Consider the following 22652-nt stretch of genomic DNA (forward strand, 5'->3'; position numbering starts at 1 on the left):
CCATCGCAAAGGAGAGGCAAGCCAGATAGGCGGGAGGGTGGGTGACTTCAGCTTTAAATAGGACAGGATGACAGCTGACATATGTGATGACGCTGTATACCAATAACTGGAGGTAAATGTCATTTCTATGATCTGACCCATATGGCACTGTGGCTTTTTAAAAAGAAAGATGAGGAAAAACAGGGTTGAAAGAAGTCACTGGAAAAAAAAAACGATAAATGAGAGCGTTTGAGATGATGTTTGGAAAGTACATAAACATCATGGAGGCTTAATGAGCAGCTGCCGCTTTTTGAGTGCCTGTGTGAGCTACACGTTTTGTTAGTAACTGAAAATAAAAAGATGACATTAATGTTTATGATAACCTTGTGAGGATATTAATCCCTGTGTTGCTGCGAAGGAAACTGAGCCTCAGAGGAGGTTGGCTAAGTTGCTAAAAGGCACACAGTGAGTTAGGAGAGCCGGGGCCTCCACGCACCCCTCCCTGACACCGAAGCCACGTTGTAACCACTGTGTTTTCATGGTCGCTATTTTAATAATACTCTAATCCCTAACTCGGGGATATTACTCATTTCCTACTGGGATGGAATCCCTGAGCTCCAGACTGCACATCTGGGAGAGAGAGACTGACTCTCTGAGCTTTATTAGTCCATGCGGATCCCCACACAGGGGTCCTGGCCAGCAACAGCCCCAGAACTCCGGTTTCAGAGCAAGTTCTGCTGTGCTGAGCTGGCATCAACGTGGCACTGTTTTGCTACTTAAAATTTAAGGCAAAGATAAAGTCCAAGGGTTAACATTTTCTCACGAGACACAGCTCTGGGCAAACCCTGGGAAAGCACTTGGTAAAGGGCGGAAGCCCCAGGGGTCACTAAGCGCTGGCCACAGTGGATCTCTGGTGTCTGCAGAGCTGTGCTGGCTGGCCCCCTACAGCCCTGAAGTAAAATCAGAGTCACTTACTGCCTCTGTCGCTCCCTCGAGCACACACCTGTTTATGAGCATGAATCACCAAACAACAAGTTATGAACTAATTTTTCTTTAGCACCCACCACATTGCCCAGTGCCTTCCCGCCTCCCTTCCAGCTGCCGTCAGGCCGATGCTGAATAGCTGAGGAGGTGGGGCTATGAAGTCAGACCCCAGGAGGTTCACCACTTGCAGTGAATTTGAAGTGATATTACTAGCTGAGCTTGGTTTAGATCCTGGCTGGAGCCCTCCCTGCAGGGTGTGGTGTGAAAGCCCAGCAATTTGCTGTGGGTAAAAACCTTGCAGTCAGTTCCTAGGTTGAGGGGAAATTTAGTGAAAACTTCAGGGTCCAGAGAATATACCAAAAATGCTCACAGATAAAAAATGCTGTGCCCAGGACCACTCTTACCTCTTTTTCAGACTCTAGAAATACATCGCTGTTACGTATGAGACACACAGGCTGACTGGCTTACCAGATGGCCCCAAAAGCATCTTGGGGTAGAGGCCCACAACTCAAATTTATACTGGGGCCTAGCCCTTGAAAGGTCAGATCTCCCTTCTGAGGACCCCCTTCTCCCTGTCCAGAAAGCTTATGTCACCCAAAGGGGCTGTGTCCTGACAGCAGAGGTACACTGTCTTACCTGGAGAAGGAGGTGGCTTGAGGGTTTCAGCCCTCTGCAAGTTCTCTATGGATTCGGTGAGACCCAGGAATAACAATGGAAAAAGGTATTGGGATAAAAGTGTTTTATACCCAGCTTTATACTCCTGGAGGCAGGTCGAGCACTAAAATTACATCTGTATCCAACAGTCTGCAGGTCTGTAATCCACTTCCCTCCAAAGTTGTTTGCATACTTACTTCATTAGTAATAGCTACTGTGTATGGGTGTCAGAGGAGAAGCCTGGCAGCAGGCCAGTTACATCATCAAGTAGTTTAGGTTCAGGTGAGGATCCTGGCCATAGGGACTTCCATTTTCCCACAGGAGGGAATGAAATCTGCAGGCTCAATAGATCTGGGTCCTCCTCCAGATTTGAATATGAATGAATGCTCACACTTCTTATGTGCAATTGTGTATTTACCGTAGACAAAGTGTTATCTTATTCAACACTTACAGTCAAGGTGGCTGTGGCCCTTCTATGCCTCATTTGACAGAAGAATAAAAGCATCTGAGCATTTGGACCGACCTAGTAAAGGAAGGCATAATGAGGGCTCTGTTTAATATGTTTATCAATATCTCCTAGAAAATATTTCAGGAGAGAGATTTTAAGAGTTTGTGCTCAGAAAAAAAACCCACAAAAAAAATCTTTCCTTGGAAGTCAGAGTCCCTGTCTCTGCTTAAAGTGCTCATGCACCTCATCACATTTCCCTTTTCCCCCAGGCTGCCAGGAAGACCAGAGCAATTAGCGGGCAGTTACTGGAACTTGATTAGCCCTCGTGCTTAAGATATTTTGATTTCTCCTTTCCTTTAGTTACCTTTTTCTCCCTTATTTAATCTGTTTATTAAACAAGTGCCACAGACACTTTGGGAACAGGAGTAGGCTGTGAATAAATGCATGAATATAAAAAAAACAAACAAATGGTAAGTGGCAGGACCTGGCCTCAAAGGCAGACCTTCTGATTCCGAAAGGAGCACATTTTCACATCCACGTGCTGCACACTCTGGAAGTCCTGGTGTGTTCTGGCTCCTGAAGCATGGGTTAGTGGAGGACCTGGGCCCCCCAAGGTCCCACCACTGTGCCCTCACCTGCCTGGACAGCAGGGAGCTCAGGCCTTATCAAAGCAGAATGGTCTGGAAGTTGTTGGCCACGTGCCATTAACTTGGTCTCTCAGGAGCAACCAAGCTGTCTTTCCTTGAGGGGGGAAATTTAATTATAAGAAATTTACAAACATCTTTGGAAGAACGGTAGGGCAGTTTTTCTTCAATTAGAGAGCAGCCGGTTTCAATCACCTTCCTGGCAGGGAGTCCCCTTGGGAGGTGGGTGCTGAGCAAATGAGACCAGAGTGGGCAGTTAGCAAAGGAGCCCTGTGATTGGATAACCCTGCTGGTCGTACTGTCTACCACATTCAAGGCTTACATAGCTATTTTCAGATCTGTGACTCTTACCTCCATAAATGTGCTGTTGCTTCAAGTCTGCAGGAGCCAGGAAGAATCAGCAGCGCCAGTTAGTTGGTCTGTGGCTGCCTTGGGCCAGAACAACAGGCATGCTCAACAACCTGCTGCTGGAAAATTCCATACACATCAGGCCTGCCTTCCAGGAGAGAAGCCTGTATGTGAGTGTGTTTGTTCAAGAGTGTGTCTGCACATGTGAGTGAGCATGTGTATGTGTGATTGTGTGGGTGGGTGAAGGTGGATGAGTGTGCACAGTGAGGTGTGTGTGGATGTGTGTTGGAGTGAGTCAGTGTGTGTGTGCATGAGTGAGCAGGTGATTGTGTGTGTGTGGGTACACGAGTATCAATGGCATAAATAAGCAAGTGAGTGTTAATGTGGACTTATGAGTGGGTGTGGGTGGATATGAGTTTTGGAGTGAAGGTGAGTGTGTGTGTGTGCATGTGTAGGCATGTGCACATGTGTTTGCTGGTGTCTACAGGGAGGATGGGGGAAGGACACTGAAACCAGAATGGTCAGCTCCCTTGACCTTGCCCTGAGCTTACAGAAATGAGAGTGTGAAGTGAAGGCAATCCATGCAAATGCCTCCCTACCTCCCTCACACACATATTGTCCTTAAATAAAGAGGCACAGTAACCTAGAAAATCAGATAATAGCGTAGTCTTCCCATTAAGCTCCCCCCATTGGCGCTTTGCAGCTAGACAGTCATGTGGAATAGCCCGCAGCCAAGTTCCTGAATTCTTGACCCCCCCCTCCTGGTTCTGCATTTCCCAGATGGGACTCTGCAGCCGCAGCAGTGCTAGGGAGCGGCAAGCCTAATTAGTTGTTAGCTATTTAGGAGTAGAGTTGCTGAGAGGGTCTTGCTGCCCTCACAGTCTGAGGACCCAGAAGAATCAGGGGTGGCGTGGGGGCCAAGATCCACAATTCTGGGTGTACATTTGGAATGTGACTTACCCAACTTCCCAGACGTGCCTGCCATCTCACGGCTTGTCCTGTCTTCTTGCTCATCTCTTCCTTCCATCCTGTATGTGCCATCCAGCTCATGGCTGGATTATTTATGGAGTGTTATGACTGGTCTCCTTTTTTTACCATGTTCTATAAACTACCACCCCCTTAATCAACCTCAAAATTGCCTTAATTTCTCCCCTTTTCAGAGATATTCATTGGCTCCCTGGTCCTGGAAAATAACAAGATGTTTAGTTTGCATCCAAGATTCATTACATTCTAATTTCTATCTTTCTTAAAGTACCTTTATCAAAACTGGTTTACTACTTGCACCAATAGTGTTCACTTTCACTCTGTCATTCGGTATGTCATTTTCCATATACCAGTCAGTATGCTAGACACCATAATAAAAATATACACTTATTAAGCACCTACTCTGTGCTAGGTACACTTCTAAATTCTCTATACAAAATAATTCATAAAGGGATTTTGCATGTACAACTTCAGGGGGCACTGCTTGCGTGGCTGCCAATATGGTGGCGCTTTTGGGACTTTGCTGCACATCATTGCTACATGTAATCAACACAACAACCTTAAAAGATAAGTGATTATATTTAACCCATTTTACTGTTGCAGGAATTAAGACACAGTGACGTTAAACGATATGTCCATTATTGATCAGTTTCAGGGCATCGAAACCTGATGGTTTGGCTTCAGAACACTTATGCCTCACCTTTAGTCCTCCCTCCCTCCAAATAAACATTATCTCACTCCATACCCACAAGACAACGTGGCAATTGCTAGCATCACATTTTTATGGGTGTAAAAAAAAAAAATGCAGGGCTCAGAAAAGTTAAGTGATTTGCCAGATATTCTGTGAGTAAGTATCTAGTCAGGATTTGAATCCAGGTTATGTCAGCTTTTCTAAGGCCAAGACAGAATTATTCGAATTTTGATCAGTGTTTACTCAGGCCAGAACCCTGAGTTTAGACCCTAGAGGACAGGGGCTGTGACCTTGTCACCGTCCAGCGCTGAAGTCCCTTCTCTCTGGACGTTTGTTTCCTCATTAGCAGTGTAAAGAGATTTGACTATACCCGTGCTTCTCAATCTTAGATGCATGTCAGGAGAACCTGGAGAGTTTTAAAATACACGTCTCTGGGGTTTTCACCTAAACATGTATTTTCGTGTTCTGCGGATGGGTGCGGGCAGTAATGTTTTCCTATTGTTCCCCATGAGGTTTTATGTTGTAGCCAAGGCTGCGACTACTGATGTTGGATAATCACTGCCTGTGGAGGCTGCTTCTGTTATTTCTTCCATTTCCACGTCTTCTTATCTGTTCCAGACGTGTGTCCTTCTGTCGAAAGGCATCATTCTTGGGCGCTATTTTAGGCAGGATGGGCTATAGGTCGTGCTGCTATCAAATGCGACCCTGATGGTTATCCGGGTCATATTTCTTAGTGCAGCTCAGTGGCAGCTCTGGTCCACGCTGCTGTCACTCCTAGTCCAGGCCAAGGCAGCAGCATCTACCTGGAAGACTGCCAACAGATAGAAAGGAAGGCAAACCAGGTATGGGCCTGCCTGTCTAGCTTCTGCTTCAAAGTGATGCTCATTGCTTCTATTCCTACCTCACTGGCTAAATAAGCTGTATGACCAAGTGCAAGTTCAATGGGGCCTCGATTATAATCTATCCTCAGAGAGGGCAAATGGTATGTTTGAGTAATGATACAGCCACCATAGGTAGTTCCTCTTCTAACCCAGCTCATAGCCCCTCTGAAGGCCTGTCTGACCCTCCACTGGTGTGGTTCACTCCCTGCTCTGAATGTCTATAATATTTGGGTGAACCCTCATCATATAGTAATCTGTGCACTGGTTTTACATCCTAAGCCACATAACCAACTTTTTAATGCAGGAGCTGTGTCTGCTCATCTTTGTGTTCCTTGTACAATGAAAGTATTTATTGGGGCACATGATGAGTCTAAATAAACACTTTTCAAATTAATTTGGCTACTCTAAAATGGGATCTACTTAGGCACTGTTGCCTCAATAGAAATCTTATTGATAAATCTGCACCAGTAAATTCATTTCGGTTCAATGAATATTTGTTGAGTATTTGCAATGACAGACAAGGAGTCTGATGTGATCAATAAGAGAAATATTTGATTTTGGAGCCAGACAGACTTTGGATCAAATCCTGACTCAGTCATTTATAAGCTCTGCTCTTGAACAAATTACTTAATCTTTCTGAGTTACATTTTTCTACCTATAAAATACATTTTTAACGATCTCATAAGGTTGTTGTAATGATTGAAGAGGTAATGTATATACCTGAGATATTGGAGACATTCAAAATGATAAACTGTTATTTAATAATCAATTTTTATATACTTAATTTTTTCTAGTTTTATTCAAACATTCCTCCTTCATTCTCTCCCTTACAACCATGGAAAAGGGAAGATTACATTTAATCGCTCCTGTGATTCAAGGTGGCATGGCATTACTATTTTCTGCAAGCTCTTCAGGAAGAAAGATGGTCATGCATTTTTCTGCTTTTAATTTCTTTTTACATGCAACTGCTAGAGTAATTGCAGAGAATTAGCCACCCAGCCTTCACCAAGGAAGGTCCTGCCTCTTCTATTCTTTTTCTAGATGCATTAGCCCATCTAAATCCTAAACTGGACAACATCCCAATGTTGCCATTGAATTGTTGCAGGTCAAGTTTGTTCTCTGTGGTTCTTGTCCCTGCTGAAAAGGCAGAGGCACAGTAGCAAAGCAAAGCAAAAGTTTTATTTGAATGCACTCCAGGGGAGGAGTAGGCCAAGACCTTGATCTTTTAGGTGGGAGGGTCTATCTCTCATGTCCTAGCAGAGAGGCACATCTTTGATTGACAGGGTGAGGTCATTCGATTGACAGTTCTAGTTGTACACACATTCCTCTTGGTGTGCATGTCTTTTCCCAAAGTGCACACAGAAAAGCCCACAGGGTTGGGGTGGTTCTTAGTTTTGCTGACAGTACCCATGTTGGGATCTGGTTGGTACCCATTTGTCCTGGTCCCGATGGAGCAAGAAACTTACCTCTCTGCAAAGCCTTTGTTGTCTTTAAGTGCGATTCCCTAACTGGGTGTTTTTTTCCTTGAGCCTCATCTTCTCCTTCCCTGGCTGCTCATGTCTATCTTTCTACCTAACATTATGAGCATGAGTTTTGGAATCTAATTTCTGTTCAGATTCTGGCTATGTTTACCCTCCTATGTAATATTCACCAAGATCATTAACTCTAAGCATGCATTTCTTATTCATTAAAAGGTAATAATACATAATGCCTTGTAGAATTTGCAGATGTATTAAAACACAACAGAAAGCAGAGCCTTTAGTATAAGTTCCTGCCATACAACCTGGTACACACTGAACATTAGCTAGTGTCCTTCCATCACTGCCCTGGACTAAGGGGACACATTGCCATTCCCACCATCAATGTCTTCTTTGGGGTGAAGGCTTTGGACAGTCATGCCATTCTTAGGGAAATAAACAAGGTAAAAGATACACTAGCAAATGGGTCTGGTGCTCATGTCTATTTCAAACCTTGGTCAGTTCTGATATACATTTCCAGAAATTATGTCCCCAAATCTCTACTAGTGAGCATTTCTGAATCATAACCCAGGAATCTAGACTGGGGAACTGTGTCCTCCAATGTCTGTGATCTTGGCAAGTTTCTTTCTATAATTTCCCACTTCTGTCTTGGTAGCTTCCCACACCTTACTAATAGCCGATGATTTAAGAGTTGCCTTAGTCTTAACTCTGGTCCAATGTACAATCAAGATAAATCACATGCACGCCATTCCCACTGCTAAAGTCCCCTTGCACATGGCAATGGCCAAACGGTCTTCCTCTGTTGCTCCACATAGCAAGTTCACCTTGAAGCCTGCATCCTCAAAGTTATGTATGTGCTTTATGTTGGTTCCCTCTGTGCTGGACACTAAACCAGGTAACAACCTACTTTCAGCTTAAAAGAAAAAACTTTTCTGAAGAAAAACTTGTTTTTTGTTTCTTTCTTTAAACTCGTATCTCAGGCTTACCGTATGAGCTTCAGTTGAAAACTCTTCTCATTGGATGGAGGCCCTTGGGCTCTGCTTATAAGAAATGACCAAACAACAGCAGTGAAATAGTATCAAATAGTAGCCCTGGTTAATAGATTTGAGCATCATGCTCATTATCTTACATTTGTCATCTCACTGCTGCTAACGTTTCTCAATCCACGCCACAGAAGAGAGGTACTAAAAGACCTTTTAAAAAATAGGTTCCCAGACCACAGAACCAGGTATTGAAATCCAGGGGTCTGTATTCTAAAAAATATTCTCTTGGTGATTCTAATGCATAAAAGCATAACAAATTTGAGAAACCTAAAGATAATAACTATCAGTGAGAGCTATGTAGTAAAAGTCATTTTTCAAGGACACTTACTAAATGAGGAAACTACAGACTGGAACTCAGTCATTCCTGATCCCAGAGTTCGGAAATCTAATCCCTCCCTTCAAAAAAAGCAGGTCCAAGAGTGCAGAGAAATCCTGTGGGGAAGTTCCGCCTTTGCTATCTGGATTCTCTTGGGTAAACAGAGGCCCAGAATCCTACATTTTAAAACCCTCTCCCTCCCCCAGGTGATTCCGAAGCTGGTGATCTGAGGACTGTCCTTTGAGAAAACTGCTCTACTTCATCTAATTAAAGAAAAGAGGGTTCTCCTAAGTCCTACTTTCCAGCGTTTCTAGCCAATTAGGCCATTTCTGTTGACATGTCATAGATTCCATTTTCTTTTCTTTCTGAATCTTTCCTCCCTTCCTGATGAGGACTTTTTTTCCCTGGGCAGATAACCAAATGATAGACCTGTTAATTCTATAGTTGATGATTCTAGGGTCTAACGCTTTCTCATGAACTTCTCAGCTCTGTACTCCATCCAATCTCTTTGGTCCTTCTTCCCACATCCTTCCTCTGATCTGCACATCTAGCCCAGCCCACTGGATGTAGCCATGGAGGCAGGAACAGCCTGCGGACACAGTGAGCACACAATGGAAACCTCCTATTCTTCTTTTTCTGGTCTGTAGGTAAATGAAATTCTCTTCCAACCAGTGCAAACTCTCTAACTTTCTCCAGGAGAGAAAGGATTTCTGTTTACAGCTGTCCTTCCGGTGATCTACACGATCCTACGTGATCTGCTCCCTGTCACCTTCCTGATGGGTCACCTTCTGGCACGCCGCTCCCCATCTGCTAAGATGACTTACCAACTTTCTTTATGTGTATACAGTATTACATCTAAAGAGTAAAGACTTTCCCATACCTCAAGTGATCATTGTCCTTTAAGTAAGAGATCGTTTAGGGTGTGGAAGGTCTTAGGGTTTTCAAGCACATGATGTGGCCGTTAACAGCACTGTGAAGTTCCCCTGCCTACGTGAGAATCCTAGTTTAGCCATACAGTAGCAGCCATAGGAACTTAGGTAAGTTTGCTTAGCCTTTTGAGGTCTCAATTTTGTCTCCATAAACTGGATATAATGGCAGCATTGTTATGAATATTAAATGACAACATATGTAAATGTTAGCTGTTATATTAAAAGTCAGACAGAATTGGATTGGAATTCCCCCTCTGCCATGTGCTTGAAGTTAACCTCAGGAAGTCTCAGATTCCTCATCTACAAAATAAATGTAAAATTGTTTATCTCCTAGGGCATGATGTGGAGAGGGTACAATGCTGATGTTTAGAAAATGCCCAGAACATTTCCCGGCATATAGGAAACCCCTCACACAAGTTAGCCTTTGTCCTCGGCACCACTGCCAAAGGCTTGTCCAAGGGACCCACGTGGCTGACAAATCCCGGTTGTGCTGCCTTGCAGAGCTCCTGATACCCGACATACCCACAGTGTCTGCTGCAGATGATGGGGCTCCATGTAAGGCAGCCTGCAGAATCTACGTCTAAGGGACTGACAACCGAGGTCCCACAGGTTTTCTACCTTTGCACGTGCTGGAGGCACATCATAGAAAGGCTTTTCTTTAAAATCAGAAAACTGCCTGTAACACCTTTCAGGAAAATGATGCTCAGCTGTGCCTGTGTCCCACCCACACCTCTACCAAGGTTGCAGATGCATGGAATACATGTTGCTCCCTGTCTGGACCATTCTTTCCAGCTGAGTCTATTGACTGTGGTCTGAGAATCCTTAACATGGTCCTTCATGACACATGCCTGATTAATCAGTGTTTGCCTGCATGCTGAAACCCATTCGCTTTCTCAGCCAGAAGGGATCCCTGAGCAGAGCTTAAACTCTTCCATGAATTGTACACCTTGCCAATCCCATCTCAGAGCCATGACTCTGTGGCCTTTTTGCTGGTCATTTGTCACGTGCACAGCGAGTTTATCACAGTGGCTGTTAACTTCAAAGCAACTGAAAGGGCTCAGCAGGTCTAACAGAATCAAGAGTTATATCTCCCCTGCCTTGATTTTCTTCAAACCTCCTTCTAAGAACAGTAACAGACACAATACCCAGGAAGGCATTCTATACCCAGGAAGCCCTGGAGGCTTCATCCCCATTTATTTCACCGCCGGGATGTAATTTGAGGAGATGCACTAAAAATGTCAAAAGTGAACAGATTGGAATAAGTATTTCAATCCTCCAGGCATGAGGCAAACTCTCCAGGAAAGGAGTCTTTAAAATATTTGGATTTGCCCACGTGGTTTTAAATCCTCAAGTGAAAAGTGGTGGTTCTTGTCCCTGTCCGCTGGATGCAAAACTGCCCACTGGGGTCCATTGGGAAGAAAGTGTCTCTTGTCTGTCTCTACCCGTGGCAGATGCATCTCTGCTTCCTGTGCGTGCTGTTACTGGACATGGTGTCCCCGTGCCTCCTAGCCACTCTCCTAACTGGTCTGGGCTGCTTCAGGGGACCCAGTTCCTGACTACCGAGGATCTTCTATACCACGCCAGAAAATGTCTCCCTCCACCCCTAACGAGGGAGTCTGAACGTTCCGGAAGGCTAATACCCAAGCAACAGCCCAGGGTGCCATCTCATGCCGCTGCCTCCTGTTGCCCTTGAAGTTTCAGCTGGACCCAGGATTGCTTTCACTTCCTGTTCTGGGCCATTGTCTGGCGCTTGTTACCCACCAGCTGTGGCCCAGCTGCTACATTCCACATCAGACGTGGTGTCGTGTACCTGGCGTGTGAACTGATTTCCCTTCTGACTCTTACCACGGTGCATTAAGCCTTCTGGGTCTTTGTTTTGAAGGCAGCTCTATAAATGTCAAATATTATGGACGGCCCGAGTGAGAGGTGGGAAAAGCAAAATGAGTCTTCAGAAGACTGACCAATTAAATAAAACCCTTTTTCAAAGATTGTTCTTTTCCTCCACCACCCCCACATTCTTTCCTTTTCTAGCACCATTTTAATTTGGATTTCCAGGCTAGAAATCAAAGCATTGAAATGACCCTCCCCATAAATACATAAATTGAGGCAAATATGGAAACACTGTTTTGAAAGAAAGCCAAGGTCATTATTGTCATTATTGCTCACATGAACAATGATTTTGGTATATAAGATGGAACTGTGGGCAAATGTCATTTATTATCCCTAAGAACCTTTCAGTCTAATAAAATTAGAAATAATATCCACTATACATGTGTTGTCAATGTCAAGAGGCAGAATATCCCAGACTGTGAATATCCCATCTTGACGGAGATCAGAGCTGTTTTTGCAGCAACTTCTTAACACTCTCCTGGCTTTTAGCTTCATCCTTTCTGATACATTCTCTCTTTTGTAAGTGATCTCTCTTAAATACGAGTCCTAATATCAGGTCTTTTTGTTGTTATTTTTTAAATCCCTGGAGGAAACCAAGGAGAGGGCACAGCAACACATTCAAGTATAATAAAATTCGTTCTGAATTTGTCCTTTCAATAGCTAAAAATGCCTCTTTTCCAAGCTGCGCTACCTTATCTATCATTTCTTTCAATGGCATGGGCAGATAAAAATGTTTGTCCCAAGAGTAGAAATCTTTCAAGAACATTGATATATCAACTCAGTCTTAAATAAGATTTTTTTACTTTCGAAAGAGCTTTTTGTCAATATATATACCTTCCACTATCTATTTTCATTCATGAATAGCCGATATGTCAAACTTAGAAGAATATGTTTATTTCCCTGGTTTTGCCTTCCTTCAATATTGAAGGAAGTTGAGACAATATGTTGAGACAAATATGGAAACACTATTTTGAAAGAAAGCCAAGGTCGTTACTGTTATTGCTCACATTAACAATGATTTTGACATATAAGATAGAAATGTGGGCAAATGCTATTTATTATCCCTAAGAAGCTTTCAGTCTAATAAAATTAAAAGTAATATCCACTATACTTGTGGGATCAATAACCAAATATGGTTATTGAAGATATTCAATAACCAAAAGCAAGTCAGGATTAACCAGGGGGAACTTTAAAGTGTAAGATGTCACAAGAGTGCTGGGTAATTTAGATTAGTTAGCTGAGTGTTATAACCCATCGGAGCTTTATCCTCTAATTGATCTCAGCCAAATTTCTGGGGACATCTGGCTGGATTCCTAGCCTGCCAGATTAATATTAGCAGAGGCAGGCTCCTCCCAAAGGGAACACTTGCAAGTAAACTAAGAGTCATTTATCTCATATGAATTTCTAAACATATTTTCAAACTTGATTTTAATAAATGCCATCCTCTGTGTTATTGTCTAGGTATGATTTACATTTGAATGAGGGTTTGTGCTACAAAGGCTTACTGTACTGTATACATTTCCTATTGCTGATGTAATAAATTACCACAATTTTAGTGGCTTAAAAAACACCAATTTATTATCTGGCAGTTCTGGAGGTCAGAAGTTCAAAATGGGTCCCGCTGGGATAAATTAAGGTATCATCAGGGCTGTGTTCCCCCTGAAGGCTGCGGGGGAGAATCAATCCCTTACCTTATGCATATTTAAGAAGCTGCCCACATCCTTCACCTGTGGCCTCATCCCTCCGTCTTCAAAGCCAGCAATGTTGGATAGAGTCCTTTATAAAGCTGCCCTCTCTCTGATTTTCTTCTAATTCCCTCTCCCACTTTTAAGAACCATTGTGATTACACTGGGACTGCCTGGATAATCTGGGATAATCTTCCTATATTAAGGTCACCTAATAAGCCACCTCAATTCCAATTGCAAACTTTGATCCTCTTTGCATGTAAAGGAGCATATTCACAGGCTCCAGGCACTGTGGTATGGACAACTTTAAGAGGGTCGCTATTTTGCCTACCAAATATAGTAATAGTCATTTGAGGTTTAAATCAATAACTGAGGGAAAAAGAGTCCATCCTTACATGAATTTCAGCAAAGATTGGGGAGTGGGGCTTGAAGTGGATTAAAACAGAATAAAATAAGTGTTTTGAACGCTCTGTAAAGTTTTGGATCTCAGTGTGGGTTTGCGCTGTTGCGAATTTATGAACCAGCACCTTCTCAGTACCAGAGTCTGTATGTATTAAAAGATAAATAGGAAAGACTCTTGTCTGTCCTCAGGGCGCCTGCCTCCAGGAGGGAGGGACAAGCATGTCTACAACAGAAAGGGCAGAAACCACGTAATCTGCGGTCCTCAGCAAGGACTGCTTCATCCTGGTGATGGCGATTGGAAAGCCCCCTCATAATGGTGGGTGGGGCTAAATATTTGGCCATGAATAAATGAATAAGTGTATGAATGAATGGAAAGGCATTCATGATGAAGGAATTCTAAAAGCAAAGATTATTGGGCAGGGGAAGAGTCAGGATTTATGTGGTCTGAAACTTACACACTCTTGGGGACCCTTCTTAAGAAGAAGATGAAATGAATGAGAAATTAGGCCAAAAGGAAGAATAGAAAATGTTACCAAAAAAATTGGCAAATACCATGAACATCACAAAATCTGGAATTTTAATATAATAGAGAATTAATCAGCTGCCTAACAAACCTCTCTAATACCCTTCTCCTTCATTTTTGGCTATATATTCTTTCAACACTTACCCATATGATAATGATTTTGCTATATTACTTTAATAAAGGTATTTGAAAGAAAACTCACATTTTCCTCTCCATGGGTTATCTTTTTATTGTTATTATTACTATTATTGTTATTATTACTGAGAATTGGGATGTAAAAATACGCAATTCCCTATACAGATATATTCTTTGTGTCATTCAAGGATAATGCATTTTAAATAGAGGAATTTTGTAAAATTCTATTTTGTGCAGTTGACATCCAAGATAGAAAGAAGCAGGTGTCTGTTTATAACTGTATACACTCCATTATTACATGTATTTCTGACAGGAGAGAAACTCGCAATTTTGACTGGGCATTAGTGAGAAACAAATATTCCACTTACAATTTTATGTGTTTTTGAATGAGAGTTTTCCACAGACTAACTTCTGGCTTTGTGTATTTCTTCTGCATGGCCCATATGCTTCCAGGCCCCAGAGTAAGTGTTATTATTGTGAAACACTGCTGGCCCCTCACCTTTATTTTTTGACACTATGTTAGTTGTTATAGTGAGTGGCAGGGAAAACTTGGGCATTGTTCCAATGCTGAAATAATAGAATTTACGTATGGGCAATATCAGTGGCAAACTGCAAAACTATCCCTATTAATCCAAAACTAAGTATTCCCAACTCAAATATCTCTTAGCCAGATCCCCCAAATTCCCATGGCCACTCCCATAGCCACTTAACACAAGTGGAAATATAATGGAGAAGAAACCAGAATGGAGAGATGTTATCTGTTGCTGTATCACAAATCACACCCAAAACTTAGTAGCTTGAAACAAAAGTAGTCATTTATTATAGCATGGTTCCTGGGGGTCAGAACTTCAGATTAGGGTGCAGAGGGGATGGCTTACCTCTGCTTGACAATTGTCAGGGTCTCAGGTGGAAGACTAAGGGTTAGGGAGCTACAATTATCTGAAGGCTTGATGGGAGCTAGAGAATCTACTTCTATGTTAACCCATCCACATGGTGGGCAATTTAGTGCTAGCAAATTGTTCTCTCTGCCCAGGGCAGACTAAATGTCCTTAACATATGGTGGCTTGTTTCCTCCTGAGTAAGCAATCCAAGAGACAAGATAGAAGTGACAGTTTCTTTCTGACTTGCTCACAGAAGTCACACACATTCACTTATGGTCACAAATATTGACTCTTTCTCATTATGCAAAGAAACACACAGGGGCATTGCGCATACCAGGGAATGAGTATTATCTATTTTGTGGACTGAATGTGTTGGTCCTCCTAAATTCCTGGGTTGAAGTTCTACCTACTAGTGTGATTGCATATGAGGTGGGCTTTTGGGAATTAAAAAGGCTTAGACAAAGTCACGAGAGTGGAGCCAATGATAGCTTATCACACTTAGCTTAATAAGAAGAGCTCTTTCTCGCCCCCATGTGAGAAGGTGGCTGTCCACAAACCAGGAAGAGGACTCTTACCAGGAACCAAATCTGGCTGGTACCTTGATCTTGGACTCCCCATCTTCCAGAACTATGAGAAACAAACGTCTATTGCTTAATCCCCTCAGTCTATGGTATTTTGTTACAGGAGCCTGAGCTGATGTAGACAGTGGAAAACTGCCTTGGGAGCTTGCTATCACAGAGACATGAGAGTCTTACAAAAACACAATTAAGTTTTTTCTCATGTTGGCCTTTTAAAACATACATGACCATGTGATTACATTGTTGTGGTTTCTCCCAGAGCCTTGGAGTGGGGAAAGGAGAAAAAACTGAAGCATAAGGTTTGTTTGTTTCTTCTCTGAAAGTTAGACTTTGTTTTGCTATTCAAATCAATTCCTAAACTCTCACAAATGTTCTCATTCATTGAAAGTTTCTCCCAAATGGTGAGCTTGATTTTTACTTCTACCATAAGCCTGAAATGCAGGAATTTCAAGGTTAATACTAGCCATGGGGTTCCCTACATTTGTTTGCATCATTGAAGTCAGTTTTAAAAGAAAACTATGGGCAACCTTAGAGGGAAAAGACGGTCAAAAGATGGTAGCCTGAAGCCTGAGGTTGGGTGAGTGGAAGACTAAAAGGTCCGATCTGTGGTGCATCCTGTGACTGTGAACCTCAGATCTTCTTTTGAACATTATGGCACATTCTTCTAATTTCCCCCCAGAATCTGTTCTCCTCCTCTTCCCTTTAGAATAAAAGTCTTCCCCTATAAGCTATGTACCACTTTTGCCATGACACTTGACATTCTGGCCACAGATAACACATCTCACAGCCTCCCTTGCAGCTAGGTGTTGTGACTTAAGTTCTTGTTCATGGAATATGACTGGAAGTGACATCTATGACTTGGTGTCATTTCTCTTAAGGATATTGCTAGCTCTCCACTGCCTCTACTTCTCCTTTCTCTTTGGTGAAGAAATGGAGAGGGCCAGCTTGGATTCTAGAATGCAAACCACACTTTGAGAATAAAAGGATACCTCGTCTGCTCTCGATCACTCACCTCCGGGCCCTGTTGTGAGAGTAAGAGAGAAAAATGAGCTTCTGTTTTATTTAATCCTTGGGAGTTTGCTGTCTCATAATTACAGCTCTTTAGACTGATCCTTAACATGGTAAAATAACAAGTTAAAGACTCATCTCCCTTCAGGGAAATGTGTTTTTTTTTTGCTCCTACAATGAATAAGGCATTGCACAGACACATGGTGGAAAATGATCTGAAACCCAGGTTGAAATAATCCAGATATTTCCTCTGTATTTCTGTGCTCTGGCCTGACCTTAGTCATCCTTATTTCCAGACGTAGCCCCTCTTTCAGCAATATCCTCTGAATGTGAAGAGCCTATAAGAGTGATCATGTGGTTCCTCTTTGCGAATATGATTGGGTGCTTTGCTTGTGAAATCCTCATGGGGAAGGGGGGAGACTTGTGCTGTTTTCTCCTGCTCACCTGCTTTTTTTTTTTTTTAATGGTGCATTTCAAACCTTATAGTGGGAGGAAACCTGTCAGCATGTGTGGGTGACAAGAGTGAGGTGAGAACTACGGTCTGAGGTTACAGGAAATGGTTGTGTATGTAGCCCCATTGGCACTCAGGGGATTGCAACATGAAGCGTTAAATTCAAATGTTCTGACTCACTATTCCCTTGAGAGAAGGACTTGGGGAAAACACAGGTGTGCAGTCTACTGAGTTGGTGGTTTCCTTTACCATTTATTTCTGTAGAAATAAACTTTGACATTCTACTCCAGAGATTGCAAAGTTTTACCTCCCAAAGAGACCCCTGGGCAGGGAGTGTATGTTAGAAACCTCAGACATGAGCTTGTGGTTAGGTGGGATTCACCTTTGGTGACGTCACCCACTCCTGGCATTCTGCCTCTCTCACTGGACAGTGCATCCTGGCCTTCTCCTCTGCCTCCTTCTTTTCTTCTCACTCTTGCATGCTCATTGCTCCTGGATCAGCCTTGGGCCTCCTTCTCTTAACTATAAACTGGGCCCAATGACTGTATCATTTGGTTTCCAGTGACTTCCAAATTTCCACCTGTCCTCATGCTGGAATCCCAGACTTACACATTCCAAGTGCTTACAAGACAATTTGCTTGTCCAGTGGGCATCTAGAACTTCACATGATAAAACAAAACAATAAAAAAAAAAAATCTCCCAATTTTGCTTCCCTCTCTTCCAAACCTGCTTTTCATCCCATATGTTAGTTAAGGAAATTTTAGTTAAGATAATGCTTGAAAAAAAAAAAACATGGCTCAAATACAAAAGGTGTATATTTCTCACTCATTTAGAGTTAAAAACAAGTGTTCCTAATCAGTGGGGACTCTTCTCAGGTTGTTTTCCAGGAACCTGAATTCTGTATCTTGTTCTACCATCTTGAACCTATTTTTTTCTGAGATCAACATGCTTCTCCACATCAAAGAGGCAGAAAGAAAAAGGACATGGAAGATTACTCATGCGACAGTCCTACATGTGACACACACATCACTTTTAATTACATTTTACAGCTAAATATCACACTCAACCACAAGAGAGTCTAGGAATAAAGGGTAAACTACCCCCGTCTCTGACACATTTCACATTTTTGGCCAGAAGATGTCCATTTCTTCCTTCTCCTCTCACACAAAGCACAGTTAAAAGTCCAGGATCTCTGGCTGTTGTAAAAACCTCCTGATCATGTCTGGAGGGAACTGTCAACCACATTTCCAGTGTAACTTTTTTGTGTGTGTAACTAACACAAACCCTCCATGTTCTTCAGCCTATTGTCCAGAGCTACGTGATCAGTGGACCTTTTTGTTAAATGTTTCATAATCCCTCACAGGAATCTCTCTCTATCTGTTCTCAGGTTCTTCAATGCCTGCTCCTTTTGCCAATGTCATTTACTTTGCTTTTTCTGATAGCAGCACTCCTTTCTGGAATAGTTTTTGTGCTGTAGTGAACCCACTAAGAAATGTAAACTGTTTTGAAAATACTATTTTTTTTCTATCCCAATAATGTGTCCCTTTCCCTGCTTAAAAGTCTTCAGTGGATTCGTATTGGGTTAAATGGAACCCATACTTTCTACCATGGCTTACAAGGCTGTATCACCTGGTCATCACCAGTATTTCCAGCCTCCTCTGGCATCATTCCCATCCTACCCCCATGCCACATTTACTTAAGCACATTTTCTGTTTGTTGAACCTGCCCAGCTCCTGTCTTTGTGTTAGCTCATTCCTTTTTTTGGTAATGATCTTCCACCTTATCATCACTTTAACTTCAGAAAAGTCATCTTATTATTTACTTATGGAGATATAAATATTACTCCTCCTCAAATAGGCTTTCTCTTGCTTCTCACCCTATTTTACTATTTCTCTATAGCACTTATTACTATCTGATTTTCTTCTCTCTCTTTCCCTTTTAGCCTCCCTTCCTTTCTTCCTTTTTTCTCTACTCGAATGTAAGCTCCATGAAACAAACAAAAAAATCTGTTTACTTTTATTCTATGACTCTTATATTCACAGACAAGAACAGTGCCTAATAAATATTTCTTGAGAAAATGAATCAACTCATCATATCCAGAAGTTGCCAGTACTAAATTTTACAATGAATCCTGAAAGTCTAGAACTGGAAGATGTATTGATAATTAAGTATATTTCCAATCTCCCAATTTAATAGATGAATAACTAAGTAACAAAAGCTTCAAGACTGGGAATATTTGAAACATTGTGCCTTAAACCTATATGTTTCTATGGTTATATACAGTGATCTATTCCAAATGTCCAACTAGTATTCTTAGAGACCAAAAATTACCATATTATAATCACTTTGGTGTCAGTAATCAAGGGCCAAAGGTCACCGCATGCTAGATTTTCTCTGTGCTCTCATCAGTCAGTGGAGTCAGATATAAATTCATATGTTGACACAATAACTTTCAGAGAATTTCAATAATCGAATTCTAAGGGGAGATAGAGCAGTTTTGCTGTTAAACATTAAGCTTTGCTGCTGGTAAGTCAGGAGTTGGCAAACTGTAGCTCATGAACTAACCTGGTCCACCACCTGCTTTTATAAATACAGCTTTATTGGAACACAGTAATGCCTATTCATTTCTTTGTTGTCTATGGCAGCTTTTGCTCTACAAAGGTGGAACTACGTAGTTGTGAGACAGAATGTCCCTCAAAACCTAAGACATTTCCTATCTGGCCCTATTTTAAAAATTTTGTCCACCCCTGCAGTAAACTATTACCCTCTTGCAAACTCCATCCCTGCAAATCTACTTCAACTTCTTAAGTAAAGTATGGTACTTATCCAAATGCAGAATAATTATGTTTCCTTCTTAACCACTGTATCTAGTGCAAAGTGTCCTTTCTTAGGAGAATGTTGACACGTAAAAATGTTTCCAAAGAAATTTAAAAGACAATTGAGCCAGTTTGAGATTCAGTTATAGGTGATGTGGAATAGTTTGTTGTCTCCAGGATTTACACTTTTTTTTTTTTTAGTAATTGGACTATTGAGTTTTAGCTGAGCAGTTAACCTGCCTGCTGAAACTGCATTTCCCAGCATGTTTACACTTTCATGTGGCCGTATCCTTATGTCCTGTCCAGTGATATGTGTGCAGAAGGGATGTGGGCAATTTCTGGGCCCTGCCCTCACTTTTCCTCCGTACTGCCCATTGTTAGGAATGCAGATACAGTAGTGGAATTTGGGCTGCTGCCTTAGGCCATGAGATAAAAGCTTCACAGTGAGGTTGGCAGAGCTACAAGAGAGGAAAGGTGGGCTCCCCACCACCGTGGGGTCATCGCCTTAAGTACAGGACTGTTGACTTTTTACCTAGGATGGAGATAGAAAAATTAAAGAAATTGAAGTCACTGTTATTTTCCAGCCTTGGAATCCTTATGCTATTATAGGTAATAATTAGCATATTAAAATTTTTCATTCCAATATAAACCCAAAATAGCCTGTAATACGATGCTGTCTCTCATTTAAGCATCTTCTTACACATTTTATGAAAGAGTGTAAGACTCTAATTTATGAAATTTATGAAAGAGTTTAGACTCTAAGAGGGAAGTGCCTAGAATACCACTAATCCAGGTGGAACTCAAGACTGATTCCAAAGAAGAGTCTGGAACAAATGTATTGACATCCTAACCCAAAGAGAGCAAGAAAATGAAGATATAAGCAATTTAGTGTCTTTGAGGGGTTTGTTGTGTTTTGTGTCTTTTGTCACTAGTCATTTAATAGTGACAAGTGTTATATTTAATAGTGACAACAAGTGCAAAAAAAATACCATTTGTTGAGTATTTGCAGTAGTAGAGGGCTCTGTGAGAGGCACTTCATAGCTAATATTTCAATTCTGCAACATCTCATTTTGAAATGTAAAAACTTAAGGCAACGACAGCTGAGTTGTTGGGGCAATGCATTCACTCAGCGGCAGGAGTGAGATTTATACAGTGACATCGATGCTCAGTTTTTGCTCCAAAGACTGTGATCTTTGCAATCAATCCTTCTGGCCCCACATAGTGAGTTTTCTTTCATGGCAACACCCTATTAAGAGTTTTAAACCTCTTTTTGAGTTTTTCTCCATAAGAAAATGCAATGTCCATTACCACAGGTTCTATAAGAAGGAATTTTGAGTTTTGCCACTTTTACCCAAAACCTGAGTCTTCAAGCTACACAACCATTAAGCCCTGACTTCTTTAATTAGTTTAATTCAGAATTTCTGGATTCTGAAAGAGGTGAATGCTTTAATCCCATGTGAGTGTGGAAATTTATAGTCACTTCAAAAAGTGCGAGGTACCTTTTATTAGCACAATGTTATAATGGGAAACAAAGGAACAGAGATGCTTGGAAACTCTCAAGTTTACAGAGGAAGCTCTGGGCAGGGCCCCTGTTCAGATCAGCGTCAGTGAGCAGCTGGTGAAAAATCGCTGCTTGGGTGGCCACCTACCAGCCACAACTTCTGGTGTTCAGTCTCTTGTGTAGTTTCCTCCCATGTCAAGTCAGCCTGGTCATGAAGCTGGCTTTGGTGTGATGCCATCGTAAGCTGAGGCTTGATAAGTGTTTGTCCTTTTGCATTGCTAGCCCTTGGGACACTCCCTCTCAAAACCCAGCTGTCACGCTGAAAGAAGCCCAACTAGTCATGTGAAGAAGCCACATGGATGAAATTCCAGACCCACGCTGACACCCCCTCACTGGACACCCAAGGAACAGCCAGCACCACCTGGCCAGCCACGTGTGTGAGCAGATCTCCTGAGCAGAGTCAAGCCCATCCTCTCAGATGCCACGAGGAACAGAGGCTGGAAGCCAATCCCTGAGTTGTCAGCAAATGTAAATACTTTTATTTCTGTGTTCAGATCTCCAGGTATGGGGTGGTTTGTTTCCCAGCAATAGCTAACCAATATTTATGATACTCTTTCTACCATATTGCAGTGCCTGAGTCACAGCAGAATGGCCAAGGTTTTCCAGACTAAGATCCTGCTTTACCTTTATAGGTCTAGGAAAGCATTAGACCTCATCAACTTTGCCATCTATGTGCTGCTTTATCAGAAAATAGTGTAACTCACTCACTCACAATAAAACATGTTTCTTATCCCTGTCCCCATCTGGATGGGGGGGAAAAGGTGTCAGAGGCTCCAACATGGCCAGGTGAGCCTGAGGTTGAATATTCCCTCAAATCTATGGCTTTGGCCATTTAACTGAACCTGTCTAATGTCTGTGTTCGTAACCTGCAAAAGACAATCACTCTCAGATTGACTAAGGCCAACATGAGTGCGTATATGGTTCTAGCATCGCATCTGACCTCTGGAAAGTCCTTGATATATGGTAGCTGCTACTGTCACTTTAAATAACTGATACCTTATGTAGTCTGTCTGCTAGGGTATGTTCTCCAAGAACTGCCACAGTTTATGCCAGAGGGGCAGGCTTCTTGGGGTCAAATTTTAGCTCTACGTCACCCTAGACATTGTGACGAAGGTTCATAAACCCCATTAGAAGAGTCAAAACAACTGCAACCATTGTCCTAGTAGCAGGGAGCAGCCAGCCCTGCTAGTGGAACCTTCTTTGGCTTCGCCATTCCATGCAATGACCCCCTGGAACTTCAGAGCCCAGAAATATGAAAGCCAAATTGGAGACTTCTCTGAAAAGGCATTTTCCCTCAATTTACCCCTGCCCTGTCAATGCCATTCTGGCATAATTCAGCTCTC

The 22652-nt window shown here is 42.2% G+C and overlaps 1 long non-coding RNA gene across 1 annotated transcript in view; it reads left to right on the forward strand.

Annotated features, from left to right (window-relative positions):
- The window catches only part of LOC130681487 (uncharacterized), a 137762-nt gene that overhangs the window by 101064 nt on the left and 14046 nt on the right, over positions 1 to 22652 (forward strand). Inside the window, exon 3 of the long non-coding RNA XR_008994667.1 lies at positions 21532 to 21777. This is a non-coding gene — a long non-coding RNA (uncharacterized LOC130681487). The remainder of the gene's footprint in view (positions 1 to 21531; positions 21778 to 22652) is intronic.

This window comes from Manis pentadactyla, chromosome 18 (assembly GCF_030020395.1).
Source record: "Manis pentadactyla isolate mManPen7 chromosome 18, mManPen7.hap1, whole genome shotgun sequence".
Taxonomy (NCBI): domain Eukaryota; kingdom Metazoa; phylum Chordata; class Mammalia; order Pholidota; family Manidae; genus Manis; species Manis pentadactyla.